Source organism: Lycorma delicatula, chromosome 11 (assembly GCF_047948215.1).
Source record: "Lycorma delicatula isolate Av1 chromosome 11, ASM4794821v1, whole genome shotgun sequence".
NCBI lineage: Eukaryota > Metazoa > Arthropoda > Insecta > Hemiptera > Fulgoridae > Lycorma > Lycorma delicatula.
This window is the reverse complement of record NC_134465.1, coordinates 64,534,820-64,557,813: the sequence shown is the minus strand read 5'-3', so window position 1 is coordinate 64,557,813 and position 22,994 is coordinate 64,534,820.

The window sequence follows — 22,994 nt, the reverse complement described above, 5'->3', positions numbered from 1 at the left end:
CATCCTGACCCCCTTAGGGGAAGACAACCCGCCTTGCGATGATCCCGGTCACCAAACCACTTCCTCTGTTCCTAACCTTGGTGGGCTTTACCAGAGTTCGTCTTTTAGATTCTCTATACTTGATATCAAAGCACAGTCATCATTTTCGTCTCTGTCAGGATGCCACCGACGGATGCGAATTTCCATCACAAGTAAATATTACCTTTGTATGGCCTTTTCCATTCACGACCACCTACCATAACTTACAACCTTCAACTATCAAATTATCCTATTCGCAGAAGCGCGATCTCCGCACTTTCCTCTGACACCGAAAGTTTCACTTAAAAATTCTTCCTACGTCTAACTGCAATTAGACTATGCACTTAAATCATTACTTGTTTGAATCTTTAAACACCAAAATATTATCCTCATACCAACAACAACAACACAGACATACAAAAAGAGTTAGATTAAAATTTAAAAAATATTATTCCTCTTCGTTACCGATGATAAAAAAATGGGCTACTAAATTTAAACATGGCCGTAAATCAATTCAATATGATGAACGCTCAGGACCCAAGAACCCTACAAAATCGTTACAAAAATCCAAAATGCCGTAATAAATGACCACCAACTGAAATTATATGAACTTGCTCATGACACAAATATTTTTACAGACCGTGTCCATACAGGTTAAACGATGTTTTTGTTATTAAAAAATCTTCCCGCTCGATGAATGCCGTGTTCGTTAACACAACCAAAAACGTATTCAACTAAACAGTTATGGATGGTATTTACATTTTTTTTCAACGCAATTTCGCTGAGTTCTTTGACGATGTATAACAGTAGATGAAACATAGATTCATCTCATTAATTAAAACAATGGTTGGGAGTAACTGAAAATCCGTCAGAGAAAGTGGAAACGGTTAAATCTTCAGGAAAAGCTTTGGCTGTTGTTTTTTTTTCTGGTATTCTCGTGGTATGCTGTTCATACATTATCTGGAAAAAGGAAGGACCATCAACATGGAGTATAACTCTTGAACTACTGGACCGATTGAAGGATGCTATTCGATTAAACGTCCATATTTGGCCGAAAAGAAAGTGCTCATTTACCTGCACACACGTTTCGAGTTGTTATTGCAAAACTCCATGACCTACCCTTCAATTTATTCGCCGTATTTGGCTCCCACTTGTTACATCAATCGTTCCCAAAGTGGGCGATAACGCCCCCTTGTGGGTGCTGGAGGTCTTCAAGGGAGCACGAAAACGCTCATAGAAAATAGGGAGCGTTTAGGCGGTCTAGGAATGCGATGACTGATTAAAAAAAAAAAGGTAAAAATTATGTTTTCTGGTTATTTTAAACTAAACTTAAATACCTACTACACTAGTACAAAAAATTAAAGGGGCACCTATATTTTATGATAAGAAATTATTGTATTCAAACTACTTTAACTCTGCAATCAAGAGACTTAGAGAGATGAATAAAAAAAATTAAAGCTTAAATACTCTACTTTTTGACAGGATACTTCAGATTTCAAAAATCATCAAATTAAAAAAAAATAATCAGAAGAAAAGTTTTAAAAATTTGTAAGTTTCTTAGTGTTTGATCGAGCGCATGGGAGACACGAAATTTTTTTAATAAACTGCATTAAAATCGTTTAAAAGTTTAAGACTTTAGCTTTAATTTCTTTTTTGTATGTCTCTGTACAACTTTTCTGAACGGAAATATTTCACTTTAAAGAGAAAAACCCAATTTTTTCTTTAATGTTGTATATTTTCCGATCTAAACAACGTATCTGTAGAAATAAATATGGAAATTACAGGGTTTTGAACGAGCTGAATTAGTTTTAATGAAAAATTGTTAAGTCTTTAATGTAGCTTTGCAATTTTTCGGTTTAGTTCATTTTGGGCCGAGGTATTGAAATCTTTAAAGATTGAGACTGCTCAACCCAAGATCAAACAATTTTGGGGGACGCTAAAAAATATTTGATTTTCAATGTACGAAAAGTTTGAGAATCAATGGGTTATATCCTCTTTCTAAACCTAAAGAAATTACTCTAAACGAGGTTCAATTCAAACAACGTGGTCAAAGCTGAGATAACCGCTTATTTTGCATAGTTGAACAAATCGTATTGTACTGAGAGTAAATTGGAAATATCGGTTGGTCTAAATGTATCAAACTGAAAGATTACGTTGAAAAATAAAAAAAATAAGAAAGTTTTAAAAAAGTTTAAATTTTCTTTGTCAGACCGAAAACTTTCCAAATAGATATTATAGAGTTCAATTCTATAAATTTTATTTTAGTAATTTACATTTAAATAAATCATAAATGTTTATATTATCTCCAAAGTACCACGATTAATAAATAAATTTTTAAAGCACATAAGCAATTAACCCCGATATTTTATATTAATATTTTTATTTTATTTATTAATTAACTATGATTATGCAAAATAAATCATTTCACTTCAATATCACCTTGAAGTTGAAGAAGAAGAAGTAGGAAAAAATATTCCATTATTGATAATGTAAATTATTGTGAAAGTTACACTGGTTTTGCCCGAATCATCATCAGCAAACCTCTTAAACAAGTCGAATCATCAACTAAAACCGAATTCAAGTCAAATCAATATCATCGAGACAGGTCCAGGTAGTTTCTCAATGTAAATGATATATAGAATACAATATAATATATTCTTAATGTATTGTGTATTATAAGGAACACAGTAATATATATTTATATATATATATATTATAATACAAAATACAACACAATACCACCTATTGTCTATTGTTTAAACAAATCTTCTATTTTCTTTATATAAGATACCATTTACACAGTACTGTATATATAAAGGGTTACTACTTACTAGAAACTGCTTGTCTAACGCGAGTTTAGACAAGGTTTATACTTGTGTTAGTTATACGTGTTACATATGTACAAGAAGTGTTATCACGATTTACGCGTGTATTAAAGCTTTATTGTATTCTTAAGAATTTATTTTTTCAATTTAAATAGACAAATAAATCATAATAAAAAGTTTTTTTTTTTAAACGAATAAAAATCAAATAGAAAATTTTAATTTATTTTTCGTTTGGGTAGTTTTTTCTATAGATCACATTAACACAATTTCATTTGGCATTTTGTTTTTTTTTTGTTTTGATGTTTCGACAACATTTTTTCAGTTTGAATTGAATTATTTCTTTTTATCTAGATTTTCCGCTTGGTTTTTTGTTGGAAAATTAGTTTTTGTTTATAAATATTTCTTTACTATATATTTTCTCTTCCTTTGTCTAGTTCTTCTTCCATTTCTTTTAAATCAATTAAGTTTTTTCTTTAATTTTATATATTAATCTTCTTTTGGCAAATCTGTTTTCATTCATTGTTTTTAAATACTCAAAAAGAAGTATAATTTTTTTTTTTTATCGAGTCTGTATTTTTTTTTTTTTTAATTTCTGATATAGTTTTTTTTTATTTATCTACTGATTAATTAATTCACCACAAAATTTTACAAAGAAGCTTATAAGTGGATTATGAAAATTGGAAATTTTCGTTTATGAAGAATGCCATGTCTGACCGGAATTGCAATCCGGGACTCCGGATAAAATGGCGGGATGCTTCCAGTCCGCCCAGAGAATGGCCTCATATATTTTTATTTCATATTTAACTTCAATATTTTGTTTAATATTTTCCCTACTTTTTTATATTTATTTTTTATTATTTTTTTTTTTTGTGTTTCAGTACTTATCGAATTTTTTATTGTTCATATTTCTTGTCAATTAATATGCTAATTCCATTCTATTTATATTACTTTCTAGATTTAATTTTTTCATTGTTTTGTTATTCAAGTCATCTGTCATTCAAAAAGTAATGCATCAGATTCGATGAAAACCCATTTTATTATTAAAAAATGAATAAAAATAAAAACTTTTTTTATGAAAATCTTCCTTCCAATCAAAATACATTTAATAAAATCGTATTTAATAATAATTACTTATATTAAATTTATTTGAATATTTTGACTTTAATTTTTTTTTTGTTGAGGAATTTAAGGTCACATTGGACTTTAGTCAACTCTGGTTCGTCTTTTCTTTTTATTTTTCTTCTTGATTGCTTCCCAATACTTCTTCTTTATTGTGTCAGATCTTGCTTTTCTGAGTTTTCTATTTTTGTTTTATTATAATGCTGATATTAATAATTATTTATATCAAGATTACTCTGTAATAACTTAAATTAAGTCGGATTTTTAAACGATTTTTTGTTCGTATACAAAAAATTTTTTTAATTGAAATTACGTAAACGAGAAATATATTCTCCATTTGAAACAAACTCCTTCCAATTTTTCATTGTTGTCAATTTCACATCGTATTCTAACGTTTTTGATGTATGACATGAAATTTATTATGTCCATTTACCATGAACCTCTAGGGAATTCTGAATCTATTTTTTTGGGATAAAATTAAATTTTTAAGGAATTTGAATGATTTTGTAGGATAAATTTAAGAAAATTAACATTATATCATTAATTACGAATTTTCTTTTCCCATTTACGATAGAAATATTTAAATTTAAAAAAACATATTTAGAGTCCGGAACCAGCGGTACTTATTGCATCAAAAAAGATGAGATAAAATGGCAATTTTGTAGCATGTGCTAATGAACCGGACCGGAATTTGAACCCGTGACCTCAGGATGAATGACCGAGATGCTACCACTCGGAGACCACGGAGACCGGTAGAAAATCTCAAACGAAAAAGAGATTTTCTTTCTTTTTTTTCTTCAGTCATTTGACTGGTGTGATGCAGCACTCCAAGATTCCCTATCTACTGCTAGTCGTTTCATTTCGGTATACATCCTACATCCCTAATAATTTGTTTAAATATTCCAAACGTTGGCTGCCTTCGCAATTTTTTCCTTCGACCTGTCCCTCCAATATTAAAGCGACTATTCCAGGATGGCTTAATATGTGGCTTACGAGTCTGTCTCTTCTTTTAACTATATTTTTTCTCAAATGCTTCTTTCTTCATCGATTTGCCGGAACACCTCTTCATTTGTCACTTTATCCACCCATCTGATTTTTAAAATTCTTCTCTAGTACCACATTTCAAAAGCTTCTAATCTTTTCTTTTCAGGTACTCCGATCATCCAAGTTTCACTTCCATATAAAGCTACACTCCAAACATATACTTTCAAAAATCTTTTCCTGACGTTTAAATTAATTTTTGATGTAAACAAATTATATTTCTGACTGAAAGCTCGTTTCGCCTATGCTATTCGGCATTTTATATCGCTCCTGCTTCGTCCATCTTTAGTAATTCTACTTCCCAAATAACAAAATTCTTTTACCTCCATAATCTTTTCTCTTTCTATTTTTACATTCAGTGGTCCAGAAGAGATTAAAAAGATTAATTTTCTCGTATTATAGTTTCTCTATGAATAAATAATTTTCTCTTGATTACTTTATCCTCATTTTGTGTTCAATCCGGTTGGAGATGTATCTGATAGTAACCATTTTGCCATTGACTTACCCGAAAACTCTACCTCGTGTAAGATGGCTTTAAAGAAATCTTAATGTCAGAAGTACTTTTTAAAATCCCATTTCATTTTCAAAAATGTAATATTCTTTAAATAAAACCAACCAAACCGAATGTTTCGTAATTTTAAGTAGAAAATACCAAAAAAATATTATAATAGTAATATTCAAAGAGGTTTTTATACTATATAAATATTTTAATATTCAAAGAGTTTAAATCTATTCTTACTTACTAGCCAATGCCCCACTTGGTTATTAAGCCATTTGGCGACGCGCTGACCAATAAAGACGGGCTTCTGTGAATTCCGGGCTCTCAGCCAGCTGGGTGTGGTCCAGAGCCGGACAATCTCTCAGGTGATCACCATCCATTGTTCCGCAACCACACATCGGACACTCAAGAGACGGCAGCACATGAATGCGGTGAAGGTGACAAGCAACATAGTCGTGGGCAGTTTTTAATCGAAAGGAAGCGACGCTGACCTCACGTGGTAGGCCGGGGTTGATAGGATCGTCAGTTACCAAAGTCTCCCATCTCCTACCAGCAGCCGTCTCGGAGAAGCGCTGTTCCGCCTATATAGTTTTCCAGAATTTTAATTGTCTGGAGCGGGTGGATACACTGTTGCTTATTACTCACAAACACACATACACACACACACACACACACACACACATATATATATATATATATATATATATATGTGTACAGAGTGTTTCATTTTAATCGCCCCATGCGATTTTCTTGTAAACTATGCACAATACAAAAAATTACCTGATCAAAAGTTACTCAGATTGGAAAGGGACACCAATTGTGACCTTGAATTTGACCTTGAACTTATTTCAAGATTAACTTGATTTTTCAAACGAAATAACCTACTTTTGACACCACTAATGAAAAGATCAGAAATTTTTACAATAAAATATTTGGTCACACGTATGACCTTGGATCTTTTTTGAAGGTCATACAGCTAACCAACAGAGATAGTGTTATACGATAATGTAAAGTCATTTTTATGCTATTTACAATAGTTTGCAAAATTAATTGCCTGGAACATAAATATTCCAGGAATATTTTATGACCTTGAAAAACGTGTAACTTGTATATTACTACTCTGATGGTTAGTTGTATGACCTTCAAAAAAGGTCCAAGATCATATGTGTGTGACCACATATTTCAATGTAAAATATTTTGCTCTTTTAATTGATAGGGTCAAAAATTGATTATTCCTTTTGAAAAAAAAAATAGTGTTAACCTTGAAATAAGGTCAAGTTCAAAGTCACAATGAGGTGTCCTCTCTCCAATCTGAGCAACTTTTGTCTAGTTATTTTCTTTTTATTATGCGTATTTTACGAGAAAACTGCCTGGGACTAAATGAAACCCTTTCCTGAGTAGATATCCTGTTTTTATTTTGTTCACATCCCATCTCTGCTCTTTATTGTTGTTTATGCTAAAATATAATTGATAAACGATATAATGGCGTTTCAAATTTAGAATTTTTAATAAATTTTATCTTTAAAAAAATGTTCATTGGGTTAGGTTTTTTCGAAGTCGAAGGTTTATATGGGTGAGTCTCTCTCTCTCTCTCTCTCTGTGCGCGCGCGAGCACATGTGCGTAATTATATTTGCTAAACAGGCAGATCAATCTCTGATATCACTTTTCTCTTTACCAATCCCATCATGTTGATCCATAAGGTTACTTTATGCCATGTTTCTTTTATTCTTAAAATTACAGTATACATATAATTGTATTGTATTGTATTCAACAACCTAACTTTATAGATTTTTAATCATTTTTATTTGTTTATCGTTAGCTTTTAATTTTATAAAAGCTGAAAAAAGTATTTGATGACTTAGTCGGCTATGCCGATCAAGTCATGATTATCAAAATAAGATTTAAGCATCAAAATTCTCACTCAGATTTCGATTAATTTCTTTTATTTTATTTTAAAGGCTTCCTCATTCTGCGGAAATATTTAGGCATAAATTATGACTTGTAGAAGAGTGCAGGCTCAATTAACAACACATACTTGTAATGTATGTATAAAAATTCTTTACGTTTTTAATTGATAATATCTTTTGATTATCTTTTTTATATATATTTTTTTTAAATTATGCTAATTGAATTATAAAAAAAATTACATCATCTTTATACATGCATATATTTATAAATTATATACGTGTGTGTGCGCGTGTATATGTATATGTATTTATATAACGTAGTTTAGAATTTGAATTAATACAATCCGTTGGAATAGCAGGTTATAAACACTCAGTTGTTCTTTGGCAAAAGAAAAAAAATTTTATCTTTATTGCTAAACTTAAGTTAAACTGACTTCAATTCACTTCACTTCACTTCACTGGGCTTCGTTTAAAATGTCTATAACCTTACTTAATTTAACTAAAACACAACCTTATCATATAAAATGACACTAAATTGACATCAAATTATAATACGGTAAAGAATTTTAAAATGAAAAGAAAAGAAAAATAATTCTAAAGCGCAGCGAGAAATAAAAAGAAATGTAAAAATATATATATATATATATATATATATATATATATATATATATATATATATAAGAATATATATATAAATATATATATATATATATATAAGAATATTAGAGAGAGAAAGAAAAAAGAGAGATAAATAAAATAAAAAGGGTTCTTCTTCTTAAGTTTTTAATATATAATGAATTTTATTAATAAATGCGGATGATAGAGTAAGGGGGGTTATAGTTATAATACGATGGGGGGTTAACCGAAGAGGTTCTGCTAGCAGATAATAAATTACAAAGATGGCACTGAAATGAAACCATAACTTCTCCACCGTGTACCACAGATACCTGTTGCCATCTCCTCCCCCCCCACACCACGTTCGGCGCCACCTCATCTATTCTAGTTGTACCTCTTACCCCCCTCAGAGAAGAAGTGCATGCAACTTTTTGTCTGGGAAAAGTAAACGCAAGATTTAATAAATTACATGCTCGCTGAAGTTTCTTGTGTCGGTCTACATGTGTATAATTCTTCGCAGTTTCAAATAAATAAATATGCTTTACAGGTATTTAAATATTTTATTGGAGATAAGAAAAAAAAAAATTATTTGTACAGTATAATTCTTTTAAAAAAAGAAAAAAAATCATTCTGATAATCAAGCATAAAAAAAATGCTTGTTGATAAACGAGTAATACAGCATTTTTAATTCTAGATTTAAATAGTAATCAGTTCAAAATATAACCGTATATTTCTTCTGATGTTAAACCAATTTATGTAAATTATTTAAAAACAAAGTATAAAATAAAAAAATAAATAAAACAATTTATTACTGTCAATAAAAAATTAATGTTTCTTCTTTAAAAAAAAAAAATATGTTACAAAATTAAAAACTATATGTCGAAGCTAATAATAAATTTATTGAGTGGTAAAAAGAAACAATGTTAAAAGGATAGTAAAATAAGCTGACAGTAAAACTGTTATACTTTTCTGGCATTGATTATTTATTCCTATACTAGCAGACCAGGTAATAATGCTTCGCTATTGCTAAATTTGACAATTTTTCCCTTTTCTCTTACACCCTTTACCTCTTTCCCCTTTATTCCCTTTCCTTTCCCTCTTTCCCTATTTTCCTTTTTTCCATTTAATTTTACCATATTCCCATTCCCATATTTCCCCCTTTCCCCTTTTCCTTTCGCTCCGTTTTCTTTTCCTTGTTTCCATTTCTCCCTTCTTTTCCCACATTTCATTTCTTCTTTTTTCAGTTTTTCCTTTCTTCTCTTTTTACCTTCTTCCCTATTTCCCTTTTCCGATTTATTCCTTTCTCCCATTTTTCCCCACGCGTAAATCGGTCCAGTAGTTTTTTGATCTATAGCGGACACACATATCAGAAACACTGAAATGGAATCGTAAAATATTTAGTTTAGCGTGTGTTGTTTTTATGTCCAACAGATAGCGCTGATTTTTAAAAAAAGAATTTTTTTTACCTGTTATAGGTGTGACATCTTAGGCATATAAGTAATCCGTGGCACAATCTGATGAAAGGCCGTCTCGGCCTACAAAGCATTCATCTTATCCTCTGCGGAAAAAAATGCTTAACTGCGGACCCGGAGGTTAAAAAAAAAAAAAGTATATAAATAGTAGGTATATAAAAACACGCGCGTATTTGAATGCAACATTGTGTCAAAATTTCAAAGCAATCGGTAATTGAATACGGGACCAATTTTTCTTCGCCTGGAAATTGCACGCCACACACTAATTTTTGTGTAGATGTAGAAGTCTTAAACGGATGATGTGAGGATTGCTGGAGTTCCAGTCGCAATCATTCCGACTTTACCGTAACCATTCAAATGAAACCAACCCTCATCTGTAAAAAAATACATTATCCGATACTTTAATGTTCTCTCAAACAAACTGACTGACAGTAGTAGAGCATAATCAACCGGATGTAATTCATGTGATATATGATTTCGGTACGGCTTTAAGACAATCAACCGGGTAGCTTTAAAGACAATATACAGAGATATTCCTTTTAGTTTTCGTAATCATTTATTAGATGGTTTAAAAAGTTTATCCTAACATCATTCAATGTTTCGTCATTAAGTACTGATCGTTTCTGGTTATGTCACCGATTGCAAAACCAGAACCAATCACTCTATATTTCTTTATCAAACGATGAATTGAAAATTTATTTGGTACATTCTTACCCGGGAACTGCAATTGAAAAGCTTCTTGAAACAAACGAAAAAAATCTAGTTGTTAAATAATTTTCCACAATAAAAAAATCCTTTCTTCTGTTTATAAAACGATTTATTCTTAATAAAGAAACAAATATAACCAGAAACAACAATTTACAACAAAAAAAAAATTGTATATTGTATCAGCTGAATATAAAACTACAAAAATATGTAGCGATGCCAACCTCTTCGTTCAAAATTATTGTATTAACTTTTCTAATAGGTATTTTGGTTAGGTTGTGTTTTAAAACAAATACCCAGTACAAAATAAAAGAAAAAAATAATTGACAATTTGTCATCATCCGTTGAATTTTTTATTTCTAAATTGATTTTTAATTATTTTATAAATTGGTTTTTTTTTACATTTTAAAATTTCTATTAGCGTAAATTTAGTTTTAAAACAAATAAGTTATTTAAAAAAAAAATATATTCAATAGAATTTAAAATATATATATTGGAAAATTATTCTGAATTTCATTCGAAATAAGTAGTATTAAACCAGCATAAAGTGACATCCAGTTTCTATTCGGTCAATAGAACACAAATAGCCTTTATATCCCCTAACATTTACTACAACTCAACAACCCCTGTTCATCACACTGTAAATTACAGTTGTATAGTATTTCACTTCGGCGTAATGCAGCAATAGGTTACGTTACTACAAAGGGACAAAAGACATCCTTGTATTACGTATTACATACGTACAAGGCTACAGGAACTGGAAGGATATCTTTTGTCCCTTTATATGTACCAGTGGAATCTTCTTTGCAGTTGCTTTGAATATATATTGTTTGTTTTCTAATCGTACAAGTTGACATTATCATCTGAATAACTGTATATATATATATAGTCATCCTATATAAAGAGTAGTTACTACTGAACTTTACTAACGTATTTCTTTGATTAGAATATCCAAAAACAGTATATATATATATATATATATATATATATATACACGAAGTTTTTTTTTAAATGGTGGGCTGGCTATACTTTTTCGGATTCTACTAGTAAAACTAAACAAAAACTATCCTTAGGAAAAATGACGATTTCTCCTTCGTTCTCCCACTGTCCTCCATTTTCTTGTTTTTATATAAAAATTTATATCTCAAGTTCGGATTGACGAATCACATTAATAATTGGTAAACTTCTTGGTAATAAAGTTTTAAAATTAGCAAAAAAATCAGGAATTAAATACCTTCGCAAATTACAAAATGGCGGCCATGTTTATTTTTCAATCTGTTATATCTCCATAAATATTAGTTTTACAAATATTTATGTTATTTACTAAAATATTAAGCCTTTTATCTTGAACAAAATGAAATTTTATTTTTTTAAATCGGTTAAAAAATAGTTCAGTTATGGCAGAAAATTGATTTTGTAACTTTGTGTCATAATTATTAAATTATTACTTAATTTTATACTAATTTAAAACACTAGAATTAACAATTAATATTTCATCGAATTGAATGTAAAGTGGTGGAGATGAAAATGGACATATAACTAAAACATCAATTTTCTGCCGTAACTCGGCTGTTTATTAAACGATTTTCAAAAATAAAATGTCATTTTGTTCAAAATAAAAGGCTTAAATTTTAGTAATAAGATAAATATTGATAAAACTAATATTTAGGGAGATATAATGGATTGAAATATAAACATGACCAACATTTTTTAATTTCCGAAGGTATTTAAGTCCTGATTTTTTTACTATATTTAAGACTTTATTACCAAGACGCTTACCAAATATTAATGTGATTCGTTTATCCGAACTTGAGATATAATATTTTATATAAAAATAACAAAATGGTAGACGGGGGAGAACGAAGGAGAAATTGACATTATTCTTGAGGATATTTTTTATTTAGTTTTACAAGCAGAATCCGAAAAATTATAGCCAGCCCACCTTTTAAAAAAAATGTGTGTGTATGTGTGTGTGGGTGTATATATATACGAGGTGCGACAATAAAGTAATGAGACTGATGTGAAAAAAATGTTGCTTACCGTTTTAGTCATGTTTAGTGTTGTCTCCTTCAAAGTAGTTCCCCTCTGATTGCACACACTTATTCCAGCGCTTCTGTCATTGACGGTAACATTTCTTGAACTCATCTTCTGTAATATCCTCCAAGACCCTCGTCACAGCTTTTTGGACATCTTGTGTTGTTTCAAAATGGTGTCCCTTGACCGCCATTTTGACTTTTGGAAGTAGAAAAAAATCGCACGGAGCGATATCTGGTGAATAAGGTGGCTGTGGTAGTACTGAAATTTGTTTTGAAGTTAAAAATTGCTGTACTGACAGAGCAGTATGGGATGGCGCATTATCGTGATGCAGATTCCCATTATCAGCAATGTCTGCACGGACACGAAGAACTCGTTTACGAAGTCTTTATAAATTTCTTTGTAGAAATATCGGTTAACTGTTTGTCAAGGAGGCACCCACTCTTTATGAACAATTCGCTTGGAATCGAAGAAGCACACAAGCATGCATTTCACTTTTGACTTTGGCATGTGAGCTTTTTTTGGTCTGGGTGATCCCTTTGAGCACCGTTACGAACTTTGGCGTTTTGTCTCAGGATCGTATTGAAAAAACCAACTTTCATCACCGGTGATAACACGGCTCAACAAATCTGGATTGATTTCCGTTTGCTCTAACAGATCGGCTGCCACATTTCTCCGTGTTTCTCGCTATTGTTGTGTGAGATTTTTGGGGTCCATTTTTTCACAAATCTTTCTCATACCGAGATCTTCAGTTAATATTAGACAAACCGTTTCTCGATCGATGTTGAGTTCTTCTGCGATCATTTTCACGGATAATCTTCGATCAGTTCGTACGATTTCACGCTCCCTGGTCAAGTTGACATCTGTCCGTGAGGTTGATGGTCGTCTACTGCGGTCTTCATCTTCAACATTCGTTCTGCCTTCACTAAAAATTTTATGCCACCGAAAAACTTGAGCTCTTAACATAACATCCTCTCCAAAAGCCTTCTGAAGCTTACCGTAAGTTGTCGTCGCGGTTTCACCCGATTTAACGCAAAAAGAAATGGCATACCGTTGCGCAATATTTTGCGGTTTTATTTCTGTGACGAGACACAAACACGTTCACTTAATACAGCACAACTCACGACTGAGCTGTTGCATCAATGTGCCGCTTGGACTAGAAGTAGCTAATAGACCAAGGTCAAAGATGGTGTGCCTGCGCAAGCTGCAGGGTAGCCACATCTTCAGTCTCATTACTTTATTGTCGCACCTCGTATATACATATATTATAGATAAAAAAACGCTCAGTTTTTGAAAATTTTATAAAAAAATAAATAAAAAAATATTGAGATCGAAATACACTTATCATTTAAAAATTTCTTTTAATTTACTTTGCAAATTGCCTATAAAAAAGTAAAATTTGTAGAGAAGTTAATTTTTAAAAATTTTAAGTTAAAAAAAACAAAAGTTTAAAAATCTGGACAAATTTTTTTCTCTTAAATGTCAGAAAAATGTTAGCTTATAATTTTAAAACAAATCAAAAAAAAAATTGTTTTGTTTTGTTAGTGCAATAAATAATTTCAGTTTTTTTTATTTATAAAGTATTTCATTTTAGAGAAATCATTCTCCCATCTTACATATAGGATATTCTTCAGTTTTTTTTTTCTTTTGGGATTTTTATTGATTTTTTTTAAGAAAAGTCTTAAAAACCTATACCAATAAAAATTAAGTTTCTTGATTTTGAAAATATAGTATATTACTATGAAATTTATTTAACTGAATTTATAATTTTATTCAAATTTTAAGGTATTTATGAAAAAAACAATTTATGATAATATTTAAATATTATCGTAAAAAACTATAAACAAGTTTTGTTTTGTTTTTTTTTTTTTTTTTAGTAAAGATATTTATTTTCTATCATTTACATACATACAAAAGTAATTTTCCTTGTGAAATGATGTCATTGCTTAAGCTTATCGATTTTGGTTAAAGTTTTGAAATTGCCAGTTAAATGCATAGAGTATTAATTGTATGTACACATATTTTTTTTAGCTCTAAACAAATCTTTTTAACTCGATATGCCAACAATATATTATTCGATTTTTAGCATAATACAAATAAAACATAATAAAAAACCTGTGGGTAAAATTAATATAAAATTATTAATAATTATAATGAAATCAATCTTTTTCTAACAAAATTTAACTAAAAGCACAATTCAAGTACTTTTGGCTTTTACTTCATCACGAGAAAAACTAATTAACAAAATATTTAAAAGTAAAATTTAAATCTTAATTTTGTTTTTTAAATAATAAATTTAAACGTTTTTCTATGCAAACATTCAGATCTATTTAATTAATTTTTATGTATTCTTCTCTGATGATACCATGAAAGCTGGAAGCACTGATTTTTTTTTTACCAACATTTTGAAGGTAATTACGGTATTACTTTCGGCCGCAAGGTGGGATAGAGAGGGTGAAAATGAATTTTCTTTAGGTATTGAGGCATAACGAGTACGACAATACCATTCAGTTAAATTGGGGTTTTCTTATGTAAATGTTCGTTTGTTCAAAATCTTAAATCTCCGAAAGTTCTTCACCGATTGCTTTGAAATTTTTACACAACATTGCATTCGAATACGCGCGTATTTTTATATACCTACTATTTATATACCTAAGATGTCACACCTGTGACAGATAAATACAAGCTTTTTTTTTGGAAAAACAGCGCTATCTGTTGGACGTAAAAGCAACACTCGCTGTACTAAATATTTGACGATTCCATTTCATTGTTCCCGCTATGTGTGGTCGTTATAGACTAAAAGCTGCTGGACTGGTTTACTGGCGGGGAAAAGGAAGAAAGGAAAAAAGTGGAAAAGGGAAATTGGGAAAATCGAAAAATATAAAAGGGAAGAGGATAAAAAGGGAAGAAAAGGAACATGGAAAAAATAAAAAAGGGGAAAATGGAGAAACGGAAATGGAAAGAGGAAGAAGAAAAGTGATGAAAGAGGAAGGGGAAAAGGGAAATAAGGTAAAGAGAAATGAGGGAAAGGGAGATAGGAAAGAGGGGAAATGGAAGAAAGGTTAAAAGGAAAAACAGGGAAAGGTTAAATTTTGTGAAGTTCCGTAATGTACATTTTGTTAATGTTTTATCAAACTTTCAATTGTGTTCATTTAATCTAAATATATACTCAAATCTAGCAATAGAGAATCACTGCCGGGTTTGCTAGTAATATATATATATATATATATACAAAATTTTGTGGCTCCAAAATCTCCAAAACTACTTGATCAATTTCATTGAAATTTAAATTCGCTGTAGGAGTGAATCTAAAGTTGTATATGTGAAAATTTGATGAAGATTGCTTGTATCGTTCTTGAGTTACGCTCAATTTAAAGTAGAGAAAATTTGAGCGAGGCAAATTAGAAGTTTGGTTCGTTATGATGACGCAAGTTGGAACGTTGACGTTTCTTTATTTGTGGTATCTATGGTTAGCAACATTAAACCAAATAAAAAAAAAAAAAAAATTTATAACCAAACTAGATTAACGAAATGTTGGTTTTTTTTACTTTGTACATTTATTAATAATAATAATCATTAATTAAACTATTAAATATAATAGTAAAACAAAAATGTAATTTAATTAAAAACATATACGAATTACTTTCAGATCAAGTAATCAATTATATCTAATATTAAAAAGGAATTTCAATTAGTGTACATAATTTCGATGAGGATATTAACACTTAGAAAGATCTGTTTTACTGTAGATACGAAAGAACGAGATATTTCTCTACGATTTCAATCATTATTCTCTAAATATTTCCTTTCTATTAGAACTATTATATATTCTATAAACATATTTTCACCATCTATTACATCAGTAATAGGATGTGTAAAATATAAATTTCTAGCATAAATAGTCATAGTAAAAATAATTTCGCAATAAATAATATTCATATTTTTGATATTATAACTGTGATTGCCAAATGACGAGTGAAAAGATTTAGATAATGTTTGAAGTCAATTTTTCTTTTGAGTTATTTGTTATTTGACTGGTTTGATGCTACTTTCCATTCTTCTCTGTTGTTTTTTAATCATTTAATCACAGCATAATTACTATATTCTACTCCTAATAATTTATATTGTACATTGGAAACTTTATTTCGCTCAACCTACGTCGAAGGAGCTCAGATCGTACAGGTCCAAGAATTCAAATATCACTGGTCCAAGAAAAGAAAGTGGTATCTACAGCTGAAATCCACGCCAGGATTGGGCAGGCAGCTACAGCATTCGCCTCACCCTAAAATTGTGGCTATGAAATCGGGCAAATATTACCATCCAGAAAAAATCCGCCTCTTCCGCACACTTATCCCAATTCTCCTCTATAGATCAGAAACATGGACTCTCCTCTAAACAGATTTGAACCGGCTAGTGGTTTTCCAAATGTGATGCCTGCGCCAGATCATACGGGTCTCACGTTATGACCCGTTCACTAAAATGAAGTCATCAGATCCAGTTGAGAGCAGATCCAAACGCGGAGGTGGTTTGGACATGTGTGCCGGATGGACCCAGATTGCTTACCGCACAGACTTCTTTGTAGGCTACGTTCTACTCAGTGGAAGTTTCAAAGATAAAGAAACTTCGGATAAAAAAATGTTGCAAATGACCTGAGTAATGAGCAAATTGACTTCGACCAGGCCAGGATCATCAGTATAGACCGTAAAGTATGGAAAAACGTTGTCAGCAATGTTCGGAATCCTGCGACACCCACAGCGCGTATAGTTGCCCAGCCAGCCGCCCCCTCCGTCCAAGCTAGGATCAAAGAAGAATTAAGCTTACATTTTAATTAATTTAATTTCTATACGAATAAAAAAATCAATTAAGTGTACATCATCTTCGATGTGTAATTTGCATTTATTCAAAATTTAAAACATTATGGAAATTAATGAATACATTATTGTAAAAAGAAAATTTATTCAACTTATACATATAAATAAAAGGTCTATTGTAACTGAAGTATATCGAGTTTTACAATTTATGAGAATTTCTACTTAGATGAAGAATAAGAAGAAGAAGGAGGAGGAGGAAGAGAAAAGGGAAGGAAGTAACTTAGTGAAGATAGAAAAGAAAAAGAAGAAGAAGAAACGATTTCCGAACATCTATCCATTAATCCTTTGTATATTACACTTCCTATTCATTAAACTTACTAACAAATCCAGAAAAAGAATATTGTTGAAATAAAATAGAGAAGAAAGATAGAAAAAGATGGATAGCATCGTAAAAAGAGTGGTAAGAGAAAATAAGGTGATGGCTAGGGGTTGTAAAACAATAATGTCAAGTACAGCATAGCAGGGGGTGCGTTTCAAAACTTGATAGATGAGCTTTTAAGAGAGGCCAAACATTACGAATAGGTTTAGGGTTTGGGGTTTAGGGGTTAGAAGGGAGTTTAGAAAGAAGGTTTAGTGTTCCGTTGTTCGTCGTTGTTAAAGTTCAGGCGAGTGGGAAATGTGGGAGGTAACGGGAGGAAGTTGATCGGCTCTGCGTCAACCTACAACACACCCTCTACCACGGTACTACACACATCTACACATTTATACGCACACACTTATATGTTAAAATGAAATGATTACGAAGGTCTTACACTTCTGCGCTCATTTAATACAGATCAGTGTAAATCATAAAGCGTGATACATGCACCCTTACACCGGCGTTCATATACACATATATACACACACAAGTATGGATAACTTGATCCTAAATGAGGGAGAATGTTATACAGAGTGATCCTCTAATTAATGTTTCGTTGGATGACCGACGACCCCCTACAGATGTAATTTTTAATTTCCTCCCTGGTAGAACAGGACGCAATATAACGTATGGACCACCACTGATGTTGAACCAATAATTGTGTTTTGTCCGGTAATTTAGGAACAAGCACCCGATACCAAATCAACCCTTCTATCAATATACCTTTTAATAGTTAAGCCTTGTATCACTAATGATAAATTAATGATTCTAAAATCATTTAACTCATGTTATGATTTTTATTGTAAATTAATTAATTAATTACAAGTCGACATCAACGAAATTTATTACATCGTCTTTTTTTTATTTTTAATTACATTACAGATTGATTTCTTTTAAAGGAGAGACTACTGTTTTGTAACAAATTGTAAATCTTTCTGAAGTTCAATTGTTAATCTGAATAAGTCGCAAACTAAATATTTCTATTTATATGCCATTAATAAAATCATGTCATCAATAAATTTTTTTTTTAATCATTAAAAAAATGAAAAACGTGACCGGGATATAAACCCAGCATCTTTCTAGTGGTAAGCAAAGATATTATCAGTTAAAATATGGAGATCGGTAGAATCGATATTCACCATGACTTCATTAAAACATAATTGTGGTTTAAAAACCTATTACCATAAAAAACTGAAAAAAAAGTTGTAACACTTTCCCAGAATTAGTTATTTCTTCGCATACATTGAAAAAAATCGGATGTGGATACTGCATGACTTCCTTTTACGCCTGTTAAATTACATATACACATTTTTAAAAAAAATGAAAATACATAAAATTTTATTTCATTAATAACTACTGATATCTTTTTCTTATCTTTTTATTCTTATTATTTAATTATTTTTTATCGTAATTTTTTTTACAATCAGAGGTTAATAATTATTAATAAATCAATATATATAAATTTAAAAAAAGTTAAAAAAAAAATAAGATGAAGTCTGATTTGAACCGATGTGCCTTCTTGTAAGATCCAGTTATTTCATTAATTAAAATTTTATTTGGCTATAACTCTAGAACAAATGAAAATAAGTACCACTTATGATATATTGTTGAAAATCTCTCAATGAGAACTTATTAAAGCAGTTAAGAAAAAGTACAAAATCCAAAAATTTTGGATTTTGGGCTTTTTTGAACACTTTTAGTTCAGTCTATTGCAATCAAAACGGAGGGAACGCAACTAGATGTTAGAAAAGTCTTAAATGCAAAAATTTCAACATCCTTCGGCTAATCTTTTTTAAGTTATGCGAGGTACAGACGTCATGTCGAAACTAAACAAAATGGATTCAGGGATGGTCAAAATAGATATTTCCGTTGAAATCTGGAAACCGAAATTATTCTCGGTTGCAATACTTCTTTTACATCGTACAAGGAAGTAAAAATAATAATAAATGAAAAAAGTTACCAACGTTTTTGGGGTGGGGGTAATTTATAATGAAGTTTTTTGAAAAGTTATGATTATATGTTTACATAAACCAAAAAAAGTTTTAAAAATTCATAAAATCCGTAATTTTTAATTTTTTTCGGCTCCTACCTCCAAAATCAATATCCAAGAAATTTTTTTGATTTTAGTAAATTTACAAGGTTAAATGGAAGAAACTAAGAAAAATGTACAACCAAAAATTACCTAAGATTCTTCGATTGTTTTGGTTTGGGGGGAGTTACATTATGATAAAAAGTTTATTAACTAAAAAGATTTTTAAAAAATCCAAAAATTGATATTTTTAAACTACAAAATACTCCAATAGTATTTTTTTGGAGGGATCACTTGGAATACTACTATGCCTAAGAAAAACATAAAAAAAACCTTGGTAAAGAAATAAGCAATAAATAAAAAGGATTTTTTGGTAAGGAAAATGTATTTTGGGGTCCCTGGGTCATGAAACGTTGAAAATGAAAAAAAACCAATACCAATTTTTTGACTGATTATAATATTTTCTTATTGGCAGTATAGCTCTAGATGTATATGCCAGGAAAGTTTTTTTTCTGAGCGAACAAACGAAGTGTCGTTATCAGTCCCCGGACACGATAATTATATAATACGTAAATAAATATTAGAAATTAACAATTAAATTAAAAACTAAATAAATCCAAAATTCTAAATTAAGACAATTGAATTATCACCTGACATACGCCAAATGGTATAAATAGCTAAAAGCTACTACTGAGTAATCTGATGTTTAAATATAAACTGACCACCAAGAGACATCGTAAAAGATTAGATAATAGTATTATCTCATTGTTTCCCAACATATCTAACATGTCAGCCCTTAGTTTAAATGCCAGGAAAGTAAAATTAATAATTTTGACGTAAAAATCAACAGGCTACATGTCATCTAATATGGCAGTATTTAATATTTTTTATAATTTGTTTCAAAAATATTGTATAGTACACCGAAATAGTGGTTTCATATACGTAGAAAAAAAGTATCGTTTTGATACTTTTTGGGTACTACTTTTGGCTTATTTGGGTTGATACTTTTTTTGGGTAGGAGTGTACTTTATTTATAAAACATTTTGTGAAAAAAATCGTAAAAATTTCAGGACATATACCAATTATAAAATAATAACAACAATAATAAAAAATGTAATGCATAACATTAAATTTTAATACAGTCATTTTTATGCCATGATTTAATCTGTTTTGTTTTTAATAAAAGTCATGATTCTTAATTTTTTTTTTTAGTTGAGATTATTTACTAAGATTTTTTCAAAATTAAATTCTGTAAAAATTTTTGTTTCCCGGAAATTAACCGTAGTTATACAACGAACCCAAAACATTTTTATTGCGAATTTTAGCAATATGTTTTTTGTTTTACTAGAGATGCAGTTCGAAGACCTATTTTATTCAACTTTTCAGCTCAAAAACCACATGAAACGATCAAATTTATCTTTCAATTTAAACTCCTAGAATTTCAGTTTGGTTTCATTTTACTACTATTTAAAATTCAAATAAAACAACACATCATCTCAACCCCATAGGGTGAAGACACCCAACTTGTGATGATACCGGTGGCCACACCACCCCTCCAATCCGACCCCTGAGGGGCTTTACCGAAGGTCGTCTTTAGACCCTCTAACTGATTACATCTCACAGTCATCAGCCAGGCCTCGGTCGGGATTCCACCGATGTAAATGCCTCGGCAGACATTTGCATCAGAAAAATATAAATTAAATTTTGCCTTCACGTAGGCCTCAAACGGACATCTTCACATCCAGTTTTGTATAATTCCCTCAAACTAACTAACCGAGACCGCGGAAGTGCGGACCCCGCACCTAACTCAAATTTGATAACACCTTCGTGACTGTGAATGCCTCAGAAAGCGAACTAATTGTAAGTTAAATCAGTGCTATACTCATACCAATCAAAATTATTTTTTACCCAACATAGAAATTACACCCAAAAAAGTCGACCAAATTAAGTCACCTAACAAGGTGAACGTAACTCATTCTAGTCCGCGTAGTAACCGGGGACAAACCCCGCACTCCCACCCGGTCATCAAACAACACATCAGTAAAATAATTTATTAAATATATTTAAAACTAATTAAAAATTAATTTTATCTAAATTGGTTTGAAATGATTTATTTCATAAGTTGGCAATACTAACAGCTGATACCAATAATTAAGTGTTTTAGTGGACTTTATTCATACCATTTTACTCAGAATCAGATTCTTTACAAGTTTTATTTAAAAATTTTATTTATTTATTACTCATTTAGCAAAGTTATTTTACGTCAACCTAAAATATTGTATTTTTCGACCGATCTTTTGTCTTTTACCTCAGATTTCTCAAAAACTACTGAAAATAGAGTTTTAACATTTTTTCGTTCAAATTTCATATAAAACTACTAAATTTATCCCTTAATTTGAATCCCAAGAATTATACAGGGTTATCATAAAAGAATGGTGCGGTTTCAGTAATTCATAGGAAGATTGTAGGGAAATTTCTAAATGTTATATTGGTTTCCCTGAAAGCCTCCAACCCAAAAGTTTGTTTATCAGCAGTTGTAACCACAACGTCAGTTCTTGTATTGTTGTTGCGATGAGTTTAGCGAGTTACTATGTTCTCGGATAAATACAAAGCAAAGTGTCTTTTATTGATGGCTGAATTAAAATCCGTAATTTTAGTTCAACGTGCGTTTCGACGTCAATTCGGAAGAGATCCACCACACAAATGTAACATAACACGTTGGTTCAAACGATTCGAAGAAACCGGATCGGTTAAGAAACAGAAATCAACCGGCAGATCAAGTGTACCAGACGAAACGGTTGAACTAATTAGACGATCGGCAATTAGAAGTTCTGGGAAGTCCATCCCCCGTCGAAGCGTCGAATTAGGTATTCCAAAATCAACAGTTCACAAAGTTTTACATAAAAAAACTGAAATTACACGCTTATAAAATCCAGATACTGCAGGAATTGAAACCCGATGATGGTGTAAAACGTTACAATTTTTCTGTTGAAATGTCGGACAGAATAAGTGAAAACGAATCATTTTTAGACGATATAATTTTTACAGACGAAGCTACATTCCATGTGAATGGATGTGTTAACAGACACAATTCACGAATACGGGGCTCTGAAAACCCACACGCAATTAATGAGAAACAACGCGATTCGCCTAAAGTTAATATTTGGTGTGGTGTAATGTAAATTCGTGTAATAGGGCCTTTCTTCTTTGCTGAAAAAAACAATTAATGGAGTTGCGTATCTTGACATGTTAACCGATTATTGCTTTCCTCAGCCGGATTAACTCGAAAACATTCATCGACTTCATTTCCAACAAGACGGTGTTACCCCGCACTTCAATGCATTTGTCACGGACGCTTTGAACGAAATTTGGAGATCGATGGATAGGCCGGCAAGGACCCGTACTTTGGCCTCCAAGGAGTCCAGACCTGACACCTTGCAATTTTTTCTTGTGGGGGTACATCAAAAGCGTTGTTTATACACAAAAAATTCGCGACCTAA